General features: G+C 39.9%; 1 protein-coding gene across 2 annotated transcripts in view; it reads right to left on the reverse strand.

Annotated features, from left to right (window-relative positions):
- The window catches only part of ATP8A2 (ATPase phospholipid transporting 8A2), a 668,324-nt gene that overhangs the window by 23,053 nt on the left and 631,852 nt on the right, over positions 1 to 13,419 (reverse strand). The window lies entirely within an intron of this gene.

Genomic DNA, 13,419 nt, shown 5'->3' on the forward strand with positions numbered 1-13,419 from the left:
TAAAGGGCTAGATCCAAAGCCCAATGAGGTCCAGGGAATCATTTACTAACTTACATGGGCTTTGGATCAGGCCCAGTCAAGTACTGAATCATGAACATCTACATTCCGATCTAATTACCAGAAAGCTCTTTTGAGAGGAATGTGTATCTAATACCCATAACCAAAAACTTCATTTAAAACCAGGTAAGGCTGCTTAAGTGTGACATCACCTGACACAAACCCTTACAAGTAAGGAAATGCCAAGTTAAGAGACACCTTTTTACTGTACTCTCATGCCCATGCTGCTATTGAAAGACTCTACACCTCCACAGGGAATTTCTTTCTGCCTCCACAGATAAAGAAAACACACAGACCTTATTAATATCCCTCACACTGTAGCATAAAACCTTAACCACAATCTCATGCTTGTCCCACAGACATGCACTATGCCACACACTTACCTTGTGCATGCCTGTCACCACTTGACCATTTGCTGAGGTTGCTGAGGTCACAATTGCGGGTTTGTGACCTCAGTCAATACTGCTTCTGTGTTCAGTGAGACTCTGTGCAGGTGTGTGAATTAACCCACATGGAACTCATGCATGACTGGGCTACAGACTGCAATGGAAAGTGCATCAGGGGACAGAGAGATGACAGGTCTATTAACATATCTGGTGAGACCACACCAGGAATGCTTCATACAGCTCCGGGCACCTCAATAACAGGACAATGTTACCAAACTGGAGGTAATCGAGAGAATATTCTTATGCGGGCCAGAAGGACAGATTTATGAGGAAGAATAAAAAGAAAGAAACATAGAATCATAGGGTTAGAAGGGACCGCAAGGATCAATGTGTTGCTTGTTTAAACAATGACTCTGTGAGAGTTGAGGGGGAAGAGATATAACAATAGTTTACAACTATGTGAGGTGTAAAAGTACAAAAGGTGTAGAGGAATTGCTTAAAGTGATATAAAGGAGTTATGAAGTAAAATCAAAGCAATGATAATTTAGGATGAATACTCAGGAAAATGCCCTTAGAATGAAGATGAAGATTGTGGCACAGTCTTGCGAGGAAGTGGTACAAAATTCATCATTTGAGTTATTTAAAACAAGACATTTAAAACAAGGTGTCCTTCAGGGTTTGGTTCTTCATCCTATTCTATTTAACATATTTATCAATTACCTGGAAGAAAACATGAAATCATCACTAACAAAGTTTGCAGATGACATAAAAATTGGGGGAGTGATAGATAAGGAAGTGCACAGGTCACTGATACTGAGTGATCTGGATCATCTGGTAAGCTGAGCACAGGCACACAATATGTGTTTTAAAATGGCTAAATGTAAATGTATACTTCTAGGAACAAAGCACGTAGGACACACTAACGGGATTTGGGCCTCTATCCTGGGAAGCAGTGACTCTGAAAAAGATTTGGAGGTAATGGCAGATAATGAGCAGAACATCAGCTCCCAATTTGATGCTGTGGCTAAAAGGGCTAATGCTATCCTTGGATGAAGTAAACAGGGGAATCTTGAATAGCAGTAGAGAGGTTATTTTACCTCTGTATTTGGCACTCATGCAACTACTGCTGAAATACTATGATAGTTCTGGTGTCCACAGTTTAAGAGGGATGTTGATAAACTGGAGCAGGTTCAGAGAAGAGCCTCAAGAATGATTAAAGGATCAGAAAACCTGCCTTATAGTGATAGACTAAAGGAGCTCCATCTATTTACCTTAACAAAGACAAAGTTAAGACCACAATCTGTAAGCACCTACTAGGGGAACAAAAATTTGATAATGGGTTCTTCAATCTAGCAGACAAAGGTATACCATGATGGCTAGAAGCTCATGCAAGACAAATTCAGAGTGGAACTAAGGTGCAAATTTTTAAGTGACAATAATTAGCCACTGGAACAACTTACCAAGGGCGGTGGTGGATTTTCCATCACTGGCAAGTTTTAAATCAAGGCTGAATATTTTTCTAAAAGATCTGCTCTAGTTCAAACAGGAATTATTTTGGGGAAGTTCTATGGCTGGCGTTATTCAGGAGGTCAGACACAGTGGTCCCTTCTGCCTTTGATTCTATGAATTAACAACATAGAATATATTGTATACGGAACTTCCCTGCACTGGCTGCCTGAGATGGTCAAGACAACCTATTAGGTCTTTACCATTTCCAATGTGTATGATTCTTCTTGGACTATATCAATAACATGGCACTTGTTTGTTACAGCTGATAAGGAATTGAAGGGACATCTTAAGGTGATACGTTTCAGAGTGACCGTGTTAGTCTGTATTCGCAAAAAGAAAAGGAGTACTTGTGGCACCTTAGAGACTAACCAATTTATTTGAGCATAAGCTTTCGTGAGCTGCATCCGATGAAGTGAGCTGTAGCTCATGAAAGCTTATGCTCAAATAAATTGGTTAGTCTCTAAGGTGCCACAAGTACTCCTTTTCTTAAGGTGATATGTTATCATTTCAAATGATGACTTTTTCTATTCCATGCACAAAGTCACTCTTGCATCCTGGGTCTTAATTGTTCTAAGGCATCAGCTAAGATGCTTAATAACTGTGCTAAAAAAGTGGTTTTTGTCCTTTTTTTCCTCCAACAAAAGCAAACAGGCCCTAAGTCTGGGCAACAAACATCTGGCTTTACACATTCAAACGAGGAGCATCAAAACAAACAGAATAATTCACAGCTGACCACAAGGTCCCGCTGGCTCATTTGTTCGAGTAATTAAAAAAAGATGAGCTTCACGACCAATTAACCTACTGAGCACTAATTAGCGTTAACGAGGATTTGAGGTACTTGGTATAGCTTGACCCAGAAAGTCCTCCAGAGTTCACTAATTGGCTGGTGGCAAAAGCAGGGCTCACAAAGAAGTGAAGGTTAAAGTGGCTGCAGATGTCTCACTTAAAACAGAGTCTACCTGGAAAATATACGCACTGGTTGGGTTAATTTTTTTTTCTTTAGAATTGCATCAGAATCTCAGTGGTGATTTGCTAGCAGAGCTGCAGAATATAGGCAGGTTATTTATAATGGACAAGATGATTTAGGATTTTTTCTTAACCTAATGTGCCTGGATTATTTAAAACGTTTAGTCCAATACAAACACAAATATATGAGACGGTTTGTTTTTTCCTGCCCCTGCAGTATCCTGCAGGAAGAAATGTAATATTTGTAATTAAAACCTTGACGGAGCCATAAAATCTGCAAACAAATTGTAAAAATTAAAAAATGTGTGTGTATTCTGGCTGCTATCCCTCTACCCTCTGAATACATAGTAAATACAAGGCTGAAGTATGACCGACAGACTCCTAAATATAATAAAATATAGAGGATTACATACAGAAGTTTGAGCCAACAGGACAGGAAAATGCACAGCTGGTTTTCCTGTGACTTGAACAACTATGAATCCCATTACCCTTCTATCTGCAGGTACAGCATCACATTTTCTTCTAGTCAGTGCAGTAGCAACATTTAAATCATGGGAAAGCTGTGATAGAAACCAGAAAAACCTCATAGTTCAAGCTGAAATTCTTCCCCCTTTAAAGGGACTAGTAAGTGGGCCCTGATTTAATATGTTGCTTTCTGCTGTGACACATCTTGTTACATATCTTCTTGTCTGAGGTCTCTTCCTCAGCTCTGATCCTGCTCGCTCAGAAATAATGCCTTTTAAGCCAGTGGTGGTACACCAGGGCAGAGCAGTGTGAGAGGAGAATCAGATCCCCTTAACTTCAGTTAACTGAAGACTTTGTTGTGAGTCCGATAGTTTCCCTTTCTATCTTTTCTAAAGTTCATAAATAATTTTAAAAGTACCTCGACATTTCTGTTGCTAAAAATGTTTTTCTACGGGTTGCATGATTTAGGAGGAGGTGAATTAAACCTAGTTATGGGTTTCATCTGCCCCTTACAACCAATAGTTTAGCCTGGATTTTGCTGTTTCTATGTTGACATCAGTTCTGTTGCTGAAAATAACATTTCAATACACTGTTGAGAGAAGGAGAAAAGAACAAAGCCTCATGTTGAAGAGGCTCAGCTTTTCTTCCAGCTTTGGTCACCTCTAACAGTCACTACACCATTTACATGTAGATAAGTGTTTTTCATAGGTCCCCTTGCTCCCCGAATCAGTAATTTCTAACAGTAATTTCTACTAAAGGTTAATCAGAGAATTATACATAATGAATTTTAAAGCAGCACAACCATGGCACAGGGGATTGGTTAATAGAGTCCTACCCGGCTATTAGAGTGTACCAACTCTTTTGGAGAATTCTTTCACTTCTTCACCACACTCATCCCCCCCACCCTCTCTCTCGCTCTAATCTATATAAGGTTTTTCTATGTCATCCAGCACTCAGCATAATATCTAAGCACTTATGGTGTCCTGGTCACTGTTGGATCATATCCCCCATTCAGAGCCCATCAACATAGCTTCCTAACTGGCCTTAGGAGACTGATTCACAGGAGGACCCCTCCCCCATATATCCCTGATGTCTGAGGGCATTCCCTCTACACTATCACTAGGCCACAAATGCTAATTTAATTTGTTTTCCTTTTAATAAACATTTAAAAAAATTGCTGATTTTTTTAAAAAAACCACTGTATTATGTGAGTTCCTGAAAGGGAAAAAGCTAAGATGGAACTATGCAATAGCAAGAGATGGCTGAAGAAGAGGGGTATGAGGTGGCTTCAGAATGAGTAGAATGGAAAGGAAGGTTGTCATGGACTGAGAACCTAGTTAGATTAAGCAAATCCTGTGAAATTAGTTTAAGGTGACATTTACCCTGGTACTGAGGACTCATCAACACCCTGTGCATTACTTAAGTCCCACTTAAGCCGACAACACAGATCTTAAGAGGAGCCGTAAACTGTGCCCATTTATGAGAGAGCCCTGTACAGGTGTGAATTTCACTCTTGGTGAATAGGTGAGTGGGTAAATTGAGTACTAATCAGCTGGGTTTTGGGTGTGTCAAGAAAAACAATGAGACTTACATGTCATGATGATACGCACAAGTAGCCAGGGGCTTGTGTTGGTTTGTTTCTCAGTTGCAGTTCATGAAGGAGAGGTGTTATTTTTGGCTGTCTGGCATCAGGTTGATGAAATGTTTTACTCTGTGAGATCAATCTGGGTTGCAGGTCTTTTTAATTTTAAAAGCAAACAGACTTTACTGATAATGAAGCTGCTATGTAATCAGCAGAGATCTCCAGAGAGCTTCTTGAGGAAGTCATTTATGGCAGGGGTGTTTGATACCAATATCTGAAGTGTATAATTGAAATCTTCAGCCTTTTTCTTTGCAAAGTCAGCCTCTTGGCACATATTCAATATGTCACTCAAGTAGGGAGACAAATAAAAACTAGCCAAGAGCTTTCTGTTTCTTCCTGTAAATATGCAATGAACCATCAACAAACACTAAGCACCAAGTTATGGCTGGGGCACAAAGTGTAATCGGGGAGTGCAGAGAAGTGCACAGTGTTGCCCTAGATCTGTAGGTGAGTGACCCAGGAGCTGGGCATTTTTTCATCTTTACTATTCCAGTAGATTTTTCAAGATTCTCTGAGAATAGAATGACGAGTTATTTTAAACACAAAACAAAGACTTATCAGTAGCCGGAGAGTCTGAGTTTAACGACCGATTGTATTGTTGTCCTCTCCCTCTTTCTATGTACCTTAGAGATGATGACAGTGTAGCAGTCAGGTTTCTAGAGGTTACACATCTGATGCCTGGGTCAGCTCAGCTCCCAGATAGCTTTTACCATCTGTTTATCCTCATCAGATGTTATGAAGGTTCAGAATATCACACAACATACATGCTGCTATTGCAGTAGCAATGCGATTGTTATGGTTTATGAAATAGCTTGGTAGCAGGAGGCCTTTATTTTACTGTATTTCAAATGCTTGACAGTTCCTTTTACATTGTACATAATAGCTGAAACAGAAATGGTATTATATGGAAATCTGGGGCCAAATTCTTCTCTTTTTTTCTCCCCAGGCAACCACACTCAGGAAAGTCAGCAAGGCTGCATGGGTAGAAGTGATTTTTAGGGTTGGTGTCCTTTTTTTTGTTTCAAATTATGTCTTGCTGAAGATAATACTTTCCTACTCATGGCCCTGTAAAGACCACTTGGACCATCCTTCATTTTTCAGGTTGTTATAACTGGAATTGTATTGTAACCTTAACTATAAAGGGTACTGCCAAGTGCCTACTATAATAAATGTAAGTTAGCCACCTACGAAAAAGAAATAGACAGCACAGATACAAACAAAGCAATAAGCCTGAGATAGTCAAAGCACTGTTCATTTCAAAGTGCTTCAAATATTTTATATACTCATAGTGTGTGTGTAGGTGTGCATGTGTGCATTACTATGAACTGTCCCAAAACGGCATCAACACAGAGTTAAGATAGCTCCGTGCTGCTTCAGCTAAACTTAAACCTTTGAAAACCAGGAAATGAAGAGTGATTTATTGCTTTCCAACCATCCTCACTTTAGTATCAGTGCTGTTTACTTCTTCTCCCTAAGTGCATCACTTTTCACTTACTGTGGCTGATGGCAGTATCCTCTATAGATAAGGTTGCAATATAGTTCCAATTATAACATTCTTTTCCTACACACTCATATGTTGCGGACACAGTCACCTTTGAGGTTGAAATTTTCCATGCTTGGTCTCTGCTCAAAAGTGATTTGTTATTGGAAAGTATGAACAAGATCCATTCAATCATTTTTAACTTTGGTAAGGGTAGGAAATATACTTTTCTTGTTAACTACGCATTCCCCCCTCCAACCCCCTTCCCCTCGCCAACAACCACTTTTACCAGATTTTTTTTTTGAACGCCAGGCCACTGTAAAAATGGATGAATTTTGAAACTGTCTGGGCATAGTTCTCAGTGCAGGCTACGGCATTTGCTTGGTTTAAAAAAAAATCTGGTTGGATTGAGTTCTATGGGTATTTGGTAACAGCCTACTGGATACGTATACTGTGTAGTTGTAGCCATGTGGGGCTCAGGATATTAGAGAGACAAGGTGGGTTGAAAGCTTGTCTTTCTCACCAACAGAAGTTAGTCCAATAAAATATATTATGTCACACACCTTGTCTCTCTACTGGGTATGGAGTATTTTCCATGTAGCCTTCCCTTGTTAAATGCAACCCTTAAAATAGCGCTCTTTGGGCTTGTCTACACCACGCAGATTTTAGCGATAAGGCTGTGTCAACACAGCCTTGTCGCTAAAAGTCAGCGTGTGTGAACACTCTCTGCTGGTATTTTGTTGGCACTTTTGCCGAAAAAATACTTCCAGCCCCGCGAGCGGCGACAGATTTGTCGCTCCTGCCGACAAAGCCGTGTTCACGCTGCTACTTGCATCAGCAAAACTTTTGTCTTTCGCGGGAGGGCTTTTTTAAGTACCCGTGAAAGATAAAAGTTTTGTCGACAAGTTCACAGTGTAGACATACCCTTTGTTACTAATGTATGTCATAATAAAACATATAGGATGCAACTTCTCTTCCCTCCCCCGTGGGAGTGGGCAAAGGAGGAACTCAGGCCAAAGAGACTGCTCAAGCTATAGACTGGAGCTGTTGTCATGGAGCAGTTCTCCTGCTGTGCAGCCTGGAGGGAGGATTCCTTACCCTTCCCCCTGTCGAGATCTCTAGAGCCTAACCCAGTAACTCAGGATTAAGCACTGGGGAGAAGACTAGCCCCTTAATCAGTACTCATTCTCATTTTATGTCCCCACTGTTCCCACCTTTCCATTTCAATTTGCCGCATAATTTTGTCCTGTGTGTTTGTACCTCCTTCAGCTCTGACATAGTCAGCAGATTTGATCACAGCTTCAAGCCTCACTCTGGATCATTGTGTTTTTTTTAACTTTCTTCACTATTTTTTGGAAGGATAATTATTTGATAGGAATTATCAATGTGATGTGATGCGAACCTACTGTACTGTGGAGGGAGCAAGTATAATTCTGTTAGTTTGTTCTATAAGCTTGATCTAGCAAATTGTCACTTGGAAAAAAAATTAACCACCATGTTTATCTTTGCCAGGGCTATAGCTGATTTGCGGAGATGCTTCCCAACTGAAAGCAGGATCAAGCCTTGTGATTTGAAATGTCTTATGCAGAGGGATTGAAACAATACAATACCGGAAATTAACAATACATATGAAAATGAAGAAAATGAAGAAAAACCTGTCATTTCTCCTTATCTACATCCAGATAAAATGGAATAGCATAAAATAAAACAATTATATATATATATATATATATATATATATATATATATATATATATATGAGAGAGAGGGAGAGAGGGAGCATTGATATAATTTTATAAGCCTTTTGCTAGTAAAAAGAGTCTAATATCTTTTTAGTAGAAAAACTGGGAGAAAAAACCATAAATGACAATCACTTTATTGTGTACGTTGATGGAGAAATCGTTCCTTTCCTGAAGTGGTGTGAAGAACATCTGGAAAATTTGCTAAGAAGTCCTAAACCTCAAAAAGAAAATATACCTCTCAACTGCAACCTAATTTTATTCTCAACTGCACAAGATGGGCCAGATTCCGATCTCAGAGTTGTGTAAATCTTGAGTAAATCCACTGAAGTCAACATGTAAACAAGATCAGAATTTGGCACAGTGTATACAATGCAATTTACCAACTTACAACACATAAGTATATTTGTGTTTAGTAAGATCAAGCCATTCTTTTGTATCTGTTGATCTGAAGTGCTTTATTGAAACGGTCTCCCTCTCTCAATTGTATGCTGATTGAAATGCATCAATACAAAATGACAAAAGGCTAGTACTCGGGAAATATAACGAGCCCAAACCTTGATGTTAATGGAAAAATTCCCATTGACTACAATGGCAGCAGGATCAGGCCCTTAATTTATGCAGAGGCTTGTTTTAAAATATGTTTTAGCAATTCTATTTTTTCCTTTGTAAGACTGGAGGGTTTACAGCATTAGGCTACAGTACACAGTAGGGGGGCTGAGTCAGATTTCCTTGACTCTACTCTTTCTTCTCTCAAGGGGCCTATTGAATGAGCAAGCCTTCATAAGTTCCTGTGTCAGCTGGCTGAGCACTGATGGGGTCCTACAGTATTGAAATGACTAGATAGGCATCTGCATTCATGGACTAAGTAAAGCAGAAGAGAAGATAAACCAGATAGCTTGCTCTAAGGAGGGAAGGCTAGTCATGCAGCTCCTTTTACCAAAGCAACAGAGTAAGTTGGACTCAGCAAAAAGCACTTAAATGAAAGAGAATCTTAACCACAATGCAGCTGCTCGTTGGGCAGAGACACCACAGAGACTGCTCTTTAACAGGATCTGCTCTTTAAACTGCACTGAAAAACAGTGTTGGTTTTTCTTACCTGATGATAAAAATAGCTGTCTTTTAACGTGACTTTAAAGACAGTTTAAATCATCAGAGTCAAAGAAACAAAGTGTAATGAAAAATCCTGCATAGAAGTACACTCAAAGAACAGGCCTACACCTGGTTGGCTCAGAAAACTGATTTTGCCTATTCCTGTGTTATTTTACATAGGGCAAGAAAGGTAATGTTGCATCACAGTTCCAAATGATTTGGGGGAATTCTTTCCCTTTTCTAAATGATATGGACACTTTGCGGTTACAACCCAGACAAGTCCTTCAGCGCCTTGTAAGGGATGGAGTAACTATTAAAGCATCAATATTATTCAGTATAAAATAAAAATCTCCTAACCCCCAATAAATAAACCCTGAAGGAAGTTCTCTATGCAAGTCTGAGACATAGAAACCCTCTTGAATATCAAAATTCACATTCACAAAGCGAAGTATTTCACTGCTTTATTCACGGCCTATTGGTTGGAATGTGATAACAAACGGACATGGATTTTCAAGCTAAAAGTCATTTTGGTCCCTAATCAGCCTTTATTCAGATTAAACTCGCACTGATTTCAATGAGAGGTTAGACAGAGAACAAACTAAATATGACCCTCTAAATTTGGCCCTTTATGAGCCATGATTAAAAAGGGTATTAACAAGTTTTAATTCAAAAATTTCTCCCCAGTTATTTTCAGAGTCACTTATCTATGTGGATCCGTAGAAAATGTGTTTGTTTTCTTCATGTAAATCTCACATAGCTCCTTTGTTCAGGTGTCCATGTTTGCTTTGGCATGTAAATTGCCCCCTCACCTTTCCAAACTCATGTAAATTTAGTGCTAAATCCTGCCTTTTGTTACATGAGTGTGCCAGGGAGACTATTTCCTTCCAGGACCAAGGCTCACTCAGGTTGCAGCTGCACTGGATTCCGGCCCAGCAGTCTCTTGAGTGTCAAATTAGGGAGTGGCTCATGAGCCTGCAGATCCTCCACAGATAGCTTGCTGACTTGGGGGCATGGCAAAGCATCCACTCCCTCTGCACACACAGAGGATTGTGAAGGTTTAGGATGCAGAATGTGTTTTCTCCTTCCCTTGAGCTGTCTACTTCCCAGCACAGGGAGGATGGCTCACTGAACCGAGCATATGGCTGGCTCTGCTGTTTCCTTAACTCGCCTGCTGGTCACAACACTGGTGAGTAAGGGCAGAATTTTGCCCTTAGTATTTAGGTCATGAATAAAAATGATTTAGGTTCTAGAAACTAGTCAGATGGGGTTAAGATTAAGACGAGTTTAATGTAATCAATGAAGGGGAGCTGTTTAATTTTCATTCATCTCAAACATTACAACTAGAAGTGTGTTTCGTATAGATATTCTGATTTTGGATACTTGTGCAAGACTCCCACTGACAGGTTTCAGAGTAGCAGCCGTTTTAGTCTGTATTCGCAAAAAGAAAAGGAGTACTTGTGGCACATTAGAGATTAGCAAATTAATTTGAGCATAAGCTTTCGTGAGCTACAGCTCACTTCATCAGATGAATGCATCCGATGAAGTGAGCTGTAGCTCACGAAAGCTTATGCTCAGATAAATTGGTTAGTCTCTAAGGTGCCACAAGTACTCCTTTTCTTTTTACTCCGACTGATGACACTGAGAACCTACCCAAGGCCAGCGTGTAGTCCATGGTGCCCTCCTACCCAGCTTTTAAAAACAAAAACAAACCCAACTGCAACCCAGAAGATAATTTGTGCCCCACTCCATAATACCATGTGCACTCATGACTTCATGTGGTTTTTGAATCCCTTGCCGTTAAGCTGAAAAGTTTGTAATATCCAGAACGTGCTTGCATAAGTGTTCATAAGTCCCTCTCTTATCTTTAATTGGGTGTGAAGTATTTTGTGATACTTTTCTGTGAAAGACACTATACAAAAATAGTGTACACCACATGGGATAGGAAAGCAGATCCTGATGACAGCCAGCTTATCTCCCAGCACTGCCTGAACAAAGCATACATCTAGTGGCTATGTTTTCAGAAATACTTCCAACAAGTGCTAACGTTTACTTGGAGGGAACTGGCAGTCCGGCGCAGTTTTAATATAGCTTTACCCACCGCACTAGAAACAAGTGGACTCTAGTTACTCACTTCCCTTCCTAGGTAGTTCCAGGGTAAACAGAGATATCATGCCATCAGTGGGGGCACCCAGCAGGAGCAAGCAAAGGAGCACAAATCACAGTGCTCCTGATTCCCAGCAGCCCTCAGGAAATTTAAAAAAACCCAAAACCTATAGCCAAATGAGATAGACTGTAGCTCAAAGAAATCCCCAGTATGCCTCTTTCCCATCTCCCTCCCTTCCCAAAGGACCAGCACATGATTTCAAGCAGGTGTGAAAGAGCCAGCAGACAAACAAAGGAGATAAAAGACATAATTCCAAGGAGCACTCAGGAGGCCACATCATAAGCATGACACACCAACCTCTAGCAGACTGAGGCACTCCACCATTATCTACTTCACAGATGGACCACCCAGAAAATCTGGGATCAATTAGGAGGGAGAAAAAAAAATGCATGGGAGGGTGGGGGGTTGGGAAGGAGGGCCAGGAGGATTCCTTACATCATCTCCATGCAAGCGTTTCGAGACTGAAGTGAATCTATATGGAGGAGGAATGCAGATTAAAGTGTTTGCAGTGAGACTGCAATAAAATAAAAGGCTATGAAAACATGCGACATCTGAATGAATTACAACACAGATGGTAAATTTACAAAAAGCCACAACAATGTGTAAACATAAACAGGGAAGCCGATCAAGTTCTAGGAGACATGTGCACATAAACAGCTTACACTCCAACTGCTTCTTGATGACTATTAATGGTATTTCCTCCTGGTTTCACAACCCAGAGAGGCATTATGCAAAGACAACAGTTTTACTTTCCCTCCTCTATTGGTGTCAGACAGTTAATAACAGACAGTTAATTTTGTCAGTAAAATGCAAACCAACATAACTCAGAAATACAATTGTGTATTCTGTACAAATACATGAACCACCCTCACAGCAGATTCCCTAATAGTTTAACAGAACTGAATGCCTGGGGGCTGAAGACAGCTTGTTCTCAGAGGAGTGCTTTGGACCCAATTCATTCCACTGGTCCAATAGGATTTGAGATTGTTGACTTTAGTTCACAGTGCAAAGCATATATCTTTAAACAAGCTTTTGTCTGATTTTCAACAGGGCTGAGCACGTTCAGTTCCCACTGACTTCAAGGTGGTTGCTCAGCACCACTAAAATTTAGGCCATTTTTATTTAGGCATCTAATTTTAGGCTCTCAAGTTTCAAAATTTTGGTCTGAGCCTTTTACTTTTGTTGACTTTGCTCACTAAAGTTGCTTATTCATTTTAAATGATTCTAGGTTCACCCTAGCACCTTTGCATGTGGCTGCAATTTATAAATAAAACCATACATTTGTAGTACTCAAAAGCAGCAAGACAGAAAGTGACTCACTGTTAATTAAAATGACCCCTACATATTTTGTTTTTTTTTCTTTTTGTTTTGTATTATTTTTCCTTCGATCTTGATCCCTGAAACTGAGATCTGGGCACTAAGGACATATTATACAAACATATTAGAATTCATACTAGGGAATCTCTAAAGCTTTTCAGTGTATTAGTCATGGTGGCAAATTCACTTCTTGGCAACTTGTGACTTGGTAGGCACTATCTGTAGAGAAATTAAGCTGAAAATTTATTATCCAGCTTGCCTCAGCAGCAGCTACAATACGGCAATTAGTTTACCTTAGAATAGACATCAAAGACTCAAAGGATGACCTTGCCCTGGAAGAATGAAATCTTTTTAAAAGCCCCATTCCACTCAGTTTGCTAGTTTATAAGGTTTGCTAAAATCCAGTTTAATGATCATGTAGTTTCTTAGCAGGTCATGTGGTGCCATATTGTTTAAGGAACACAAGAATTAGTTATAAACCCTTTTTGAACTCAGAGAGCTTTCCGATTTGCTGAGGCAGAGCCACTTTCTAAAGACGTAAATGAAACTGTCTGAAGAAAAAGCCTCACTATGATTTTCTTTAGCTTCTTTCACACCAGACA

The sequence above is a fragment of the Eretmochelys imbricata genome, chromosome 1 (assembly GCF_965152235.1).
Source record: "Eretmochelys imbricata isolate rEreImb1 chromosome 1, rEreImb1.hap1, whole genome shotgun sequence".
Classification (NCBI taxonomy): Eukaryota; Metazoa; Chordata; order Testudines; family Cheloniidae; genus Eretmochelys; species Eretmochelys imbricata.